Source organism: Bactrocera tryoni, unplaced genomic scaffold (assembly GCF_016617805.1).
Source record: "Bactrocera tryoni isolate S06 unplaced genomic scaffold, CSIRO_BtryS06_freeze2 scaffold_25, whole genome shotgun sequence".
In the NCBI taxonomy this organism is placed as follows: Eukaryota; Metazoa; Arthropoda; class Insecta; order Diptera; family Tephritidae; genus Bactrocera; species Bactrocera tryoni.
In genome coordinates this window covers 20,120,305-20,134,340 of record NW_024395977.1, presented here as the reverse complement: position 1 = coordinate 20,134,340, position 14,036 = coordinate 20,120,305, and the positions used below count along the sequence as shown (strand labels likewise).

Genomic DNA, 14,036 nt, shown 5'->3' with positions numbered 1-14,036 from the left:
AGAGTTCCTAACCACCTAGTATGAAATCGCAGAAAGGGTTGATAAGAAGATAATTAAACCAAAAGATATTTCCCATGATCTTACAGCAACAACAATTTAAATAGAATGTTCCTCAAAAATCAAAAGTTCACATATGAACATTACAAACAAACGTCATGCGAACTATGCACAGGGAGGTATAAACTTAAATCTTGCTCACATGCTTAAAGACTGTGGCAGCCAATTTAATTGCGTTTATTGCCATAAACGACATCATTCTATGTTACATATTTTTCCAGCTCACCCCAAACAGCGCAAACATAATAATAGCAACAGATTTAGTTGTAACAACACAAATTTAAAAAACTGCCAAGAAGCACCATGCTGCTCAAGGGCGTTAAAAACCCAAACGCTACATAACGAAAATCAAAGTCTGGTATTACTAGCCACAGCAGTCGTCTCCATCGAACACCGAGGAGAACTGTTTAAACTCAGAGCCTTAATATAGCAAGGATCACAACGATCATTTATAACGTCTAGGGCACAAAAGAGGCTACAACTGTTTACAAAATTAGCCAATTTTGAAATTACGGAAATGGGTGGAAGAGTAGTTCAAAACTCAAATAAAATCTGCCCCCATTACCCTAATTTCCCCCCAAGCAGATAAGCACATTCAAGCAGAAGCTATAGTCTTACCAAAACTTACAAATATGCTTCCAAGCTTTCATATAAATAGCAAGCATTGGTAAAAGGTTTCACACCTGAAGCTATCCGATCCCAACTGCAACACCCCCGCACCAATGAATTACTCATAGGCAGCGACCTTATACCGCAATTAATACTTGAAGATGTTGAAAAAATTTTAACCACCCTTCTAGCACAAAGCACTATTTTCGGTTGTATTCTAAGTAGACTAGTTACAGAACCAGTTACCACCATGACAACTCAAGTTGAGGAAATCTCAAACGAATACCTCAATTCACAATTTTGAAAATTTCGGGAGTTAGAAGAACTCTCTGGAAGTCACAGTCTTATAAGAGCCCTCAAAACCGCAGGGATTACTGCAAATCATCCAGATATAGTAAAACATATCACAAAAGAAAACTTGTTGGACATTAATTTCATTAAATTCGAAAAGTAAAGTACAACAAAGACTCTCAATGGAATGTGATATCTGATTAGTTTTCATACATTACGAAGTCAATATCTGCATTATCCACCATTACAAAATCCTAAAATTCTATCCTCTGTGGCAAAACTTTTCGATCCCGTAGGATGGCTTTCGCTAATTATGATACACGCTAAAATCCTAATACAAGAATTATGGCTAAATGGTACCGACTGGGATGAACAAGTAAAACCATTTCATTTAGAAAAGTGGTCCCAGATCACGAGCAGTCTAAACGATATCTCACAGATACAAATTCCACTGTGGGCAAACTATTCCCCCGAACACAAAGTCGAATTACATGGCTTCTGTGACGCCCCTGAGAAAGCGTACTGTGTGGCACAGTGCGCAAGTTAAGGAATGTATTCCTTATAATAGTAACAAACATCAAAACAACCTTTTGTTTCAGTAAACAGAATGCAGAAACAACCTTGAGTTCGAACAATTGAAATACACTATCACTACAACAAACAATCCTAAACAAACAAGTATCAAAACAACATTGAGTTTGAATACCACAACAACCTTAGCTTAAAACAAAGCAAATGTATCTAGGCAAACAATATATGTAAACAAACCTAAACAAATAATACAATCTGTATTTAGACAAACTATCAACTAGTAATAAGTAAACATACTAGTTAGTATAAATAGAAGTAAGAAATATGTAATAAGTTAGTCTTAAGAGTATAAATAAAGAGTACACATTTCCTTGCAGCTCAAAATATATTCTTTTGACTCATTTTTACTTAATGTAAAAATTAACTCGCACACAAAGCGATAGCGTGACCTCAAGCCACTTATTAGCAGCAAACACTAAGGTGACTCCTTTAAATACACTAAGTCTTCCTCGACTTGAGCTCTGTGGCGCCCTACTATTACCAAAATTAGTTTTCATTGTGCAGATCCACTAAAACATGAAGAAATACAGATTGCATCTCTGGTCCGATTCTGAAATAGTTCTAGCCTGGATGGAAAAACCACCACACGCATGGAAGACGTACATATCTAATTGTACGTCACAAATACTTGACCTAGTGGGATCAGCTTCTGGTGGAATGGCCCTCGATAGTTAACATAATCTCCCGATTCTTGGCTAAAATCGCCCATGTGCAATATAATTTCCCCAGAAGTAGAAAAATTGACTCATTTCAGGCAAAATTTGATGATTGAGACATCCTTGAGCGATTTTCATCGTTCACTTGTGTCCTTCGAATTGTCGTCTATATGCTAAAGTTCATAGAGCGACTCAAAAATAAAGTTAAGGGAATTCACCCAGAATCTCACCAATGCGATACATTGACCCACCTAGAACTCCAAAAGGCAAATGTCGCTCTAATCGCATCCACTCAAACGCGCTACTTCAGCCGCGATATCTCATTATTAAGAAAATCAAAACACATTGATAAAAGGAGTTCACTCTTGGTTCTTAACCTATTCATAGACACGAAAGGTCTGTTTCGAGCGAATGATAGGCTTGTCAACTAAAGCCTGACGAATAACGAACGAGACTCTCTAATTATACCAGAGAAGTCCCAACTTTGCACATTGCTCTTCAGTTCCATCCATTTACTCATGCTTCATGCTGAACATCGCCTCCATGTCAGCATATTGTACATAGTTCTTTATTCCTCGTCTTAAGGCCCTAATAAAGAAATGCATTTTCCTGTGCAATATCTGCACTATGCACAAGCAGAAGTTGCGAACACAGATATGGCAACACTTCCAACGGAACGCTGCAACTTCGCTCTGCCTTTCACAATTACAGGTGTCGATTTTGCTGGGCTTTTTCAGATAAAGGCGTCCATGCTAAGGTCCCTCACCTTAATGAAAGGCTATGTGGCTGTCTTTGTCTGTTTTACGACAAAAGCAGTGCAGCTCGAGCTGAGCGAATCTGACAAAGGAGGCTTTTCTCACGGCATTTGCTCGCTTCGTCGGACGACGCGGTTTCCCATCAAAACTGATGAGCGATAATGGTAAAACTTTCCTTGGACCCCAAAGAGCCACTGAAAAGGAGTTTGTGAATTTTATAAAACAAGTCCCACCTGAGATTGTACAAAGGTACGCTTCCCAATGTATTAAATGGTATATAATTCGATGTTACCGTGTACCGATGTACTCACCCGTTGATTAGCGACGAAAAAAGTGCAGACAAAATGATGCGTATATGCGCGCGGATCGTAATAGAAAAGGAGTCGGCCGCCGTCCGTCAGTCCCTTTTGTTCATTATGTGCGGTGTCCTCATGTGTGGTGTATATGGTGCAGGTGTATTGAGTGTGAGGTGTGGATGTGAATATGATGCAGATGTGGAATATGATGTGTGGATGATGTAGATGATGTAGTCGTGTTGAGTATGGTGTGTATGTGTGGGGTGTAGTTTTATTCTATTAAGAGGGGGGTCAGGTGCTCATTTAGCCAAATGGGAATTTATTCCCCCAAGCGTTACTCATATGGATGGTTTATGGGAACCTTATATCCCACAAGTGGCTGGAACCCACAAATTTAATTATGAACACCTTATTAATTCAAATTGAGGCCGTTCTCAATTCACGGCCGAGGTAGTTTCTGAAAGGAGTATTAAATCAATGGGAAAGAATTAAAATTAGAGATACACTGTTATGAGTAAAACACGCTCTCCTTTTTCACTGGGATAACTCACATATTGGCCGATATATACGGTACAAAGCCACCCAGAAACTCGAAAATATTTATACAATTTTATAAATATATGGGTGCTAAGAAAAGTTGTGGTCCGATTCAACCCATTTTGGACATACCGACATACCATTATAAGAGAAGGATTGTCCCTTAATTTCCGTTATACTATATCACACATTGACCGACATTTTCGATCAAAAGTCTACCTATAGTTGACCGGGGTCTAAATATTTGGTACTTAAGGGCTTGAAGAGTTTTTATAGGATTTCAACAATTTTTGGCCATAAGGTGGCACACACTAAAAACATTATTAGTGCAAAGTTGTATCCCGTTATATTATTTGTTTCTTGATTTGTGTACTGAAAACTGAACGAATCAAGTGGAATTTAAAGTTGTGCTATATGGGGAGTAAGCGTGCTTATTGTCCGACTTCGTTTATTTTCACAAAGTGACATAAAAATATGAAAAAAATACAATATTCTAAATTTTGTCGAAATCTGTCAGTCGATCATTTAGGCAATAACCCGTCCTTTTCTCTGCCACAAATATAGCATATAGAACGGGAGATCCAAGTAGAGTCACTTTTTTCAATTTCCTTTTTTTTTTGAGAGATCACGCGGTGTCTATTAGTTTTGTTCAGAATTGTTCGGCATTTGAAAATTCACGTTCTGTAAAGAATATGTTTCGCGCGATTCGCTCAATTTATGGTCAACATAATCAGCCTACTAAGCGTACTATTTGAAACACCATCATTGATCTTGAGACCCAGAATTCATTATTGGATAATATTCCACCGAATAGACATCCAGACCAATGCGAAATGAGGCATCCCCGCGTCGCCGGCAGCATCGAACATCAAATCGCCACTCCATTGGCCTTAGCAGCATTGTTGCCACGGTGCAGAAACTACAGCGAATGCTAGGCTAATATTCGCCAAGGGGACCGGGATGGCTAGAAGAGTTAGCTCTCCCTCCTCAACATACGGCACTGGACGAAAACACACTACACCAACGAGATCCACATATGAAGACACCACACACTAAAACACACGGATTTACACCACTCTGCAGACATCACACCACAACATTACACTACTCAACAATCAAAACTGACCGCTCCAGAAGAAGAGGTCCCTTTCTTACGCCGATTTCGCACCGAGGGAACGTCCGTCGCACCATCACACAGTATTAATTCATTTTGAAATTTGATTTGCACATTCACATACATACTTGTACATCAAAGGTTGAAGTGCCGTAACGTTTAATAAAACGAAGAAAAAAAATCAAACGACTGTGTCTTTTTTTTTAACATTTTTGCGTGTGAAGTAAAGAAACAGGAATTATTCTTCTTCTTCTTTACTGGCGTGGAAAACGCTTACACGGTTATAGCCGAGTTAACAACAGCGCGCCAGTCGTTTCTTCTTTTCGCAAGGTGGCGCCAATTGGATATTCCAAGCGAAGCCAGGTCCTTCTTAACCTAGTTCTTCCAACGGAATGAGGTCTTCCGCTTCCTCCACTTCCTCCGGCGGGTACTGCGTGCAGTACTTTCAGAGCTGTGTTTTCGTCCATTCGGACGACATGACCTAGCCAACGAACCACTGACTTTTAATTCGCTGAACTATGTCAATGTCGTCGTATATCTCATACACCTTCTCGGTATAATCCTGCAGCTCGAATTATTTTTTCCGGAAGAAGGTTGAAGAAGTCACAGGAAAGAGAGTCGCCTTGTCTGAAACCTCGTTTGGTGTCGAACGGCTCGGAGAGGCCCCTTCCGATCCTGACAGAGCTTTTAGTGTTGTCCAACCAGAGAACATAAAACATAGAGAAGGTGCAGGTTCGATGTCGAACAATTTATAAGATTGGAGTACGGAATTCACCTCACAACTTCAGAATTCACGATGTGAAATGTTAACATTTTTAACAGTTCTCTCACATACTCAAACAGAGAATATGAAGAGAAGTAAATATATGTATTTTCGGCATATAATGACATGGCATATATGCCCAAGCAGTGAATATGAAGATACAGAAATACACTCCCAACGAAGAATTTCGTTTTGCTTTTCGTTTATATATTATTTCATTTTGAACAGCGAACAATGTGTACAAAACACACCTCTCACACAGAGAACATAAACAAATTTTTTATGTTCTTGTCTCACATGCCCAAGAATATGAAGAGACATAAATATATGTATGTATGCATGTACCTTATGATGCTCCCAACAACAGCATTGTGATATTTTCATGCTTCAATTTTTCATTCAACTTGGGAATCGCAATGTATGCAAATATGTATGTATGCTTTTGCGTTTTGCCGTCGGCAATTCAATATTGACATGTAAACATAATTATGATATGAGTATAATTTTGTATGAATGCATGCATAGTAATATTTATAGTCAATTTGGACTTGCATATTTAATAATTTTCTTTGATTTTTGCATAATATACTATACTAATAAATATTTTTGTATTATAATACATTTCTTTTGAATTTCGTCTTGGGTCCACTTCTCTTTGTGCTGTTTATCAATGACATCTCCTGTTGCTTCTCTTTCGCCAACTTTCTGTTATATGCAGATGACTTAAAAATTTTTGCATTAATCAATAACACATAAGATGTACTCAAACTTCAATGTGATATTGATACTTTTCATAATTGGTGCCTGAAATCGAAACTTTTTCTGAATGTAGATAAATGCTCACAGATCTCCTATGGTAGGGGACGCAACATCTTATCTTCTAGCTACAGTATTTCTAATTGCGTCCTAAAATGCGTTACTGAAATCAAAGATCTTGGGGTAATCTTTGACAACAGATTTTCTTTCAGTAATCACATCAACTATATAACTTCAAAATCTTTTTCTGTACTTGGCTTTGTCCGTCGAAATTCTACAAATTTTTCCGACCCCTACACGTTAAAATTACTGTACACATGTTTTGTGGGGTCCATTTTGGAGTATGCAGTGTTTATTTGGAGACCATATTGCATATCGTCAATTAACAGGATCGAGCGTGTTCAAAAGATCTTTCTTAAATATGCTCTCCGCTCCTTAAAGTTTGTTGATCCAACACCATCGTATACATCGCGTTTATTGCTTATACATCTTAAATCACTGGAAAATCGAAGGTCCGTTCTCTCACTTTCATTTGTCTACAATATAATTAACGGGGATATTGACTGTCCCTACTTATTAGGGAACCTTAACTTCAATACTCCCCAGCGTTGTCTCAGATCCAGTTTGCCATTTTATTACAAAAAGGAAAGTACTAACTTTGCTGAATATGCTCCCCTCAAGAGGGCTATGCGGGAGTTTAACTCGATTTCCGAGAAAGTTCTACTTGATTTTTCTCACTCTAGGGTATCCTTCATTAATACCCTCAATTCTGTTTTTTACTTTAAGTTATCTACTCATGTTATTGTAATTTAATTATTTTAGAATTCTAATATGCATCCTAGTTTTTCATTAGTCTGTAAGAATCATTGTTCATAGACTTTACTAAATAAATAAATAAATAAATAAATAGATCCATTCAAGCGGTCTTCGCGACTTAGCAGATCTCCCCTAAAGATGCTTAGCGTAGAAAAACCAACGCGAGCAAGGTCGTCGCCGCCAACGCTGCAAGACAACACGCCGCAAACGAAGGCGGTGAATCCTCGCGGCGACAATATGAGTGAGCTGGGTGAAGAAATTAAGAAGTTGATAGAAATGATGCGCCCACCGCAGCGAACAATCAACAATAATCTTAGGGACCTCGTTGGCAACATAACGAAGAAGTACGAAAAAGCCTTAGAGGAGTACCAAAAGATCAAGGAAGGAAGACGGAGTATCCTAAATATGCCCGCAACAACGGAAATAACGCCTAAAAGACCTCGAGAAGAAAAGCAGGCAAAAAGGCAGACTCCTCCAAAAAAAAATAAAACCACCCATGGAGAGGAACCAAAGAAGGCTAAAAATAATGAGGAAAAAGAAGATAAGTCAACCGCAATCAACAAAGAACAGATACCGGGAAAACAAGATGGCTGGATAGAAATCAGAAGAAAAAAGAAGGCAGCATATAAGCAGCGACCAAGGCCTGATGCGATAGTGATTGCGTGAACCGGCAACATGACATACAGCGATATTTTAAGGGCTGTTAAAAAAGAAGATGCCCTGCAGAAACTGGGGGAAAATGTAACCCGGATTAGAAAGACGGCTAAAGGTGAAATCTTAATGGAACTGAAGAGCGCGCAAATGGAAAATACCGCTGACTACACCAACGAAATAGACAAAGTGCTTGGAGATCAAGCGAAAATTAAAGCCCTAACGAGTGAGACCACTGTGGAAATCCGGGATCTGGATGAAATAACTGGAGAGGAGGACATTGCCAATGCTATCCGCACGCAAATAGGGAAACTAGCGGATTTTGATAAAGGCTCAATCAGAGGCATTAGGGCGTCATACGCAGGCACCCAAACAGCTGTGATAAGCCTCCCGCCTTACAAGCTAGGCTACTTATTGAAGCCAAAAAAATTAAAATAGGATGGCTAGTGTGAAGGATTAGGGAGAAGCCGAACCTTAAAAAATGTTTCCGGTGCTTGGAATATGGCCACCTGGCGAGAACCTGCAAAAACTCGGATGATAGAAGTCAATGCTGCCTCAAATGTGGGGAAAAAGGTCACTTTGCAAAGACATGCAACAAAGAGCCGTCTTGCAGTGCATGTAAAAAACAAGGAAAAGAGAAGTCTGACCATCAGATAGGCAGCAAGAAATGTCCTCTCTACCAAGATGCGTGCAAAAAAGCCAAAATATGAGGGTTCTACAGCTCAACCTCAACCACTGCGAAGCAGCACAAGATCTGCTAACGCAAACAGTATTTGAGCAGAAAATCGACGTGGCAATAGTCTGCGAACAATATAAAAACGTTAGCGCAGCAACTTGGACCTCCGACGTAACGGGCAAAGCGGCCATTTGTGCCTGTGGAGGAAACGTGTTCCAAGAACAGCCACTAACAGGACAAGCCACACAAGCAAAGATCAGCGAAATAAACTTCTATAGCTGTTACATTCCGCCAAGCATCGCACAAAGTGAATATGAAGTAATCATTGATAACCTTGTACGAGAAGTGTCGAACACCACAATGAACGTAGTGGCAGGTGACTTCAATGCATGGACAGTGGAGTGGGGTAGCACATACACAAATAGACGAGGAGAAACCCTTTTGAACGCCTTTTCGGTACTGAATACCGTCTTGCTGAATACCGGTAACAGAAATACCTTCGAAAAAAACGGCCGTGGTTCTGTAATCGATATTACGTTTGCTAGTAGCTCCCTTGTGCGGTCGTGTACATGGCAAGTGAGCGACTTGTATACACACAGTGACCACTTGGCAATTCTACTTGAAATTGATAAAACGCACAAAACGCCTAAATATCTCAAAAAAGTTCAAAACAGAGGCTGGAAAACTGAAACCCTTGATGAGGACATGTACAAATTAATGCTGGATGACAACCCGAACTGCGCCATAGACATAGAAAAGAAGGCTGAATGCCTTGTTAAATACGTGAGCAAAGCTTGTGATGCCGCTATGTGTAGGAAAAAACAAGGCACATACAGGAAACCCGTATACTGGCGGAATGAGGGTATTGAAGCTCTAAGAAGTAAATGCCACAAAGCGAGGCGCCAATGTCAAAGGGGACGACAAACGGCGGATTTCACAATGCTAAATGAGCGCTTTAAACGAAAGCGAAATGAACTCAAGAAAGCAATAAAGAAGAGGAAAGCCTGTTGTTTTAATGAGCTCTGCAACAAGGTCGAAGAAAACCCGTGGGGAGATGCATATAAAATCGTCATGTCAAAGAATAAAGACTATAAAGGACGCCCTAGTTTATTAAAGATGGTTGTCCAAACCCTTTTTCCGACGCAATTGCTACAAAGGCAGCAAATAAGAGAATCTGAAGCTACAAACGCACCGCTAGTCATTGGCCAGGAAACCATAGAAGCAGCAGAGAGATTCGCAAATAGTAAAGCATCAGGCCTAGATGGCATCCCGAATAAGGCCCTAAAACTGGCTATTAAATATTTTTTTTTTTTTTTCAAAATTATTTTTTATTTATTGTATCTGCTTTTTCTTAAAGCCTAACAATAAGTAATAAAAACTTAAATCTATTTAAAAACTAGACAGACTCAAGCAAGTGATTGAGCTGTTTTGGTGATACGTCGCTCTTTAATACGCAGGCATATCTCTTCTTTTAAGTCGTGTTTGATCGCAGGAAGCATTAGCCAAAGGGTTTGGGTGATCTCGAAGTTTAGATATATATTTAATTCTGCTGTCTTCTACTTCTTTTTTTACCATAGGAATACCAAGGTCTTTATGGATATTTTCGTTACGCATGTACCATGGTGAACACGTGATTGTTCTAAGCATTTTTGATTGGAACCTTTGTATTAGATCAATATTAGTTGCACAGGTCGTACCCCACAGTTGAATGCCATACATCCAAATCGGCTTTATGACCGCATTATATAAAAGCACTTTGTTGTCTAGGCTAAGTTTGGAATTTTTATTTAAAAGCCAATTTAAATTTGCAGCTCTAATCTTCATACATGTTATTTTACTAGAGATATGTTTTCTCCACGTGAGCCTTCTATCTAGGTGAATACCAAGATATGTTACTTCGTTCGCTTGTGGTACTAAAATATTGTTTATTTTTACTGCCGGGCATATCTTTGGTCTTAGCGAAAATGTAATATGCTTACACTTCTGTTCGTTCACGTTTATACGCCAGTTCGCTAGCCACTCTTCGGCAGAACTTAAATGCGCCGCTAATATTCTTGATGCTGAAATGTGGCATTTGTTACGGCTCACTATAGCTGTGTCATCCGCAAAAGTTGAAGTTAATACATTATTAGCTGTTGGAAGATCTGCTGTATATATGATGTATAGTGTTGGGCGAAATCCGAATTGATGCATTGGTATTGTGTTATTTACTTGGAGGAAAGGAGACATCTTTGATAGTAATAATTTTTCAAATACTTTTGAAAGACAGGGTAGAAGACTGATTGGTCTGTATGAAGACGGCTGTGTTAGGTCTTTCCCAGGTTTATCTATCAAGATAATCTGCGACTTTTTCCATGAAATGGGATAATATCCGAAACTAAGAATTGCATTAAAGAGCAAAGAGAGCACCTCTACAGCAATAATTGGTAACTCAATTAGCATTTTTGGGGAAATTTTATCATGTCCCGGCGACTTTTTTGGATTAAGTTCTTTGATGATACCAATGATTTCAGAAGGTGAAGTCATAAGAGACTTGAGCGACCCTTTAGCTGTGTTGGGTAAGATTGACAGCTTAAAGTTGTTCTTTGGAAAATTTTTTGCTTGTTTGAATTTGCACACAGCTTCTTTATATACATTTCTGTGTTCAATTCTTCCTCACGTTTGAGCGCTTTTCTTAGTTTACGTACAGCAGTTTTCAGTTGAAGCTGAGTGGAGGGGGAGCGATTTCTCTGCCATTCACGTCGTGCACGTCTTTTTTCATTTACAAGCATTTCTATTTCTTTATTAGAGATTTTTCTGAAACCACGCGGATTATAGCTTTTGTTTGGTGTTGCTAAGACAGCTGCGCTGGTTATTATATCATTGACTTCTCTTATGCTTTCGTCAATATCTCTTCCTGTATTTATTTTGTACTCCATATTCATGTGGCTACTGACGTATTTTTTATATTTTAGCCAATTCGTTTTATAAGAAGTTAGACCCACCTTTGGATTAACGAATATGGGGTGTTCACATAACTTTATTAGTACAGGAGAGTGATCAGAAGATAGATCAGTACATGTATCAGCTGTTATAAGCGATTTATCTATATTTTTGATTACAGCAAAATCAATTAAATCTGGTACTTTTTTACGATCACTAGGCCAATACGTCGGCTTGCCAGGAGATATTATTTCAAGGTTATTGTGCCTATTTATAACAGTTTGATACAGCTGTCGTCCTTTCGGATTAATAAGACGTGAGCCCCAGTACGTGTGTTTTGCGTTGTAATCTCCACCTGCTAAGAATCTTTGGCCTAGTGTTCCAAAAAAGTCTCTAAATTCGATTTCTGTAATTTTAACACGAGGTGGACAGTATATAGCCGTAAGGTTTAAGTCGCAACCCCGATTTTTTAGTGATATTGTTGTAGCTTGTAACTGTGGTGTAGCATGAGATTCGAGAGCATAGTGGTTTAAACGATTTCTAATCAATACTGCCGTGCCACCATGCGCTTTACCATCCGGATGATTTGTAACATATAGTCTAAATCCCGGTATACTGAAATTATTTTTATTTGTTAGATGAGTTTCTGAAATAAGCATTACATCTATATTCTTTTCAGACAGAAATCTGATAATCTCTAATTTATGTTGGTTAACACCGTTAGCATTCCATATACAGATATTTAATAAGCTCATTTTTTACTTAATAAATTTTGTAGCATTTGATTTTGTGATTTTATTAAATCTTGGATCATGTTTTGCATAGTAGACATAAATTGTGTCATACACTGTGTAAGATTTATAATCATAGTTTCAATGCCCCCATTTGGAGGATTTTGCGGCAGTTGCATTTGCACAGTATTGCCTTTCACCACATTTGCATAGCTTCCTTGCATATTATTATTGTTAGAAGTAATAGGATTTGAACTTTTTTCTGAGGTTGCTATAATTTCATTACAGGGTGTTTGTAACATTTGGTTACGACGTGCTTGAATGCCCTGTGACAACTTCGATTTCAAATCTTTATATACAGGGCAACCTCTGTAGTTAGCAGTATGATTTCCTCCGCAATTGCTGCATTTTTTATTTAATTCTTCTTTCTTAAGGGTGCATTTGGAAGTGGGATGTAAATCACCACATACCACACAAACACTGCGTAGAGTGCAGTATGATTTAGTATGCCCATATTCTTGGCAGTTAGTACATTGTACCGGACCGTTTCTTTTATGTGGTTCTTCCACTGTTACTCTACGATGCAGCAAATATTTCAAATTATATATTGGATGGGTCTCATTTTTTTAAGTTGATTCGAATTCGGCAACAATTCAATTTTAAACATCGGCTGTGGTACTTTGTTTCTATTAAATATATTTACAACTGTTTTAATTCCAAAACCACATTCTTCCAATGTTTCTTTGACTTCACTAGAGTCTACGGCGGGCTCTATACCCTTGATTACTAATAATTTTTGTTTTTATTTGACAAAAATTTAACTATGTCCATAAAACTTTTTTCAGTGTAGGACTGAATTTTTGTTTCATCTATATTGCCTTTTTTCAAAGGCACTATATGGAAATTTTTATTACCTACAATTTTACTTAATTCAGCAACGAGAGCATTACTGCTACGTTCGCGCAAATATATTGGAGGTGGTTTGGCATTAACGACTGTGGTGGTACTCTTCGCATCGTCGTCTGATCCATTGCTTAGTAAGGCAAATCGATTGCCATTTAAAACCTTCGATTTATTCTTGATTGGTGTACCGCCTTGAAATTTCTTGGGATTGACCGCTGACTTTGAAGGACTTAATTTCCTTTTTATGTTAATGTAGCGGTCAATGCCAGTTTGTACAGACTGGCCTTTTTTTATTGGTACATTCTCACCTTGCTTTATGTTGTTCTTTGCTGCCTGCGCACTTGCTGGTACCTGCTTAGTTGTTGGTGTGATCACGTTTGCTGCTGGCCGTTGTTGACTGCCGTTCTCTTCTGCTTTTGCTTTTTGTAAGCTCTGCTTATGGTGCTGCTCAGTTGATCGCTGCGATGACTCATCCTTCTCACCGTTGCCTTGTTTGTTGGTAGGAGCTGAACTCGCAGGCTCGACAAAGCTGAAGTAGGCATTCAGAGAATGCCTACGGCCTTGTTGGTGGGGCTGCGCTGCGCTCATGCTTTTGTATTTTTGTTTGTTTTATTTCCCACTTATTATTTGTTATTTTATTATGTTTATTGTTTGTAAACAGTTTATGATTTTTTATGTTTTGATTTGCACTTTCGGCGTTATTGGCTAACGCTTGCACTTAATGCACTTTTTTTAATATTTGTTTATTTGGTTTTATTTTTATTTTTGTTTTTTTCGAAAGTTTCTACGGAGATGAAAACACGTCCGTTTAGATTGAAAGCTCGAATCGAACCGCCAATTAAATATAAACCCACCCCGTTTACGAAAGTTTATACGCGATGTTTACGAGAGGGAGTATTCCCTAAGATCTGG

The 14,036-nt window shown here is 38.6% G+C and overlaps 1 pseudogene; it reads right to left on the bottom strand.

Moving 5' to 3' along the window:
- LOC120780789 overlaps nucleotides 1-13,712 on the bottom strand; it is a 49,257-nt pseudogene extending 35,545 nt beyond the window's left edge.
- Nucleotides 13,713-14,036: the final 324 nt, after the last annotated feature.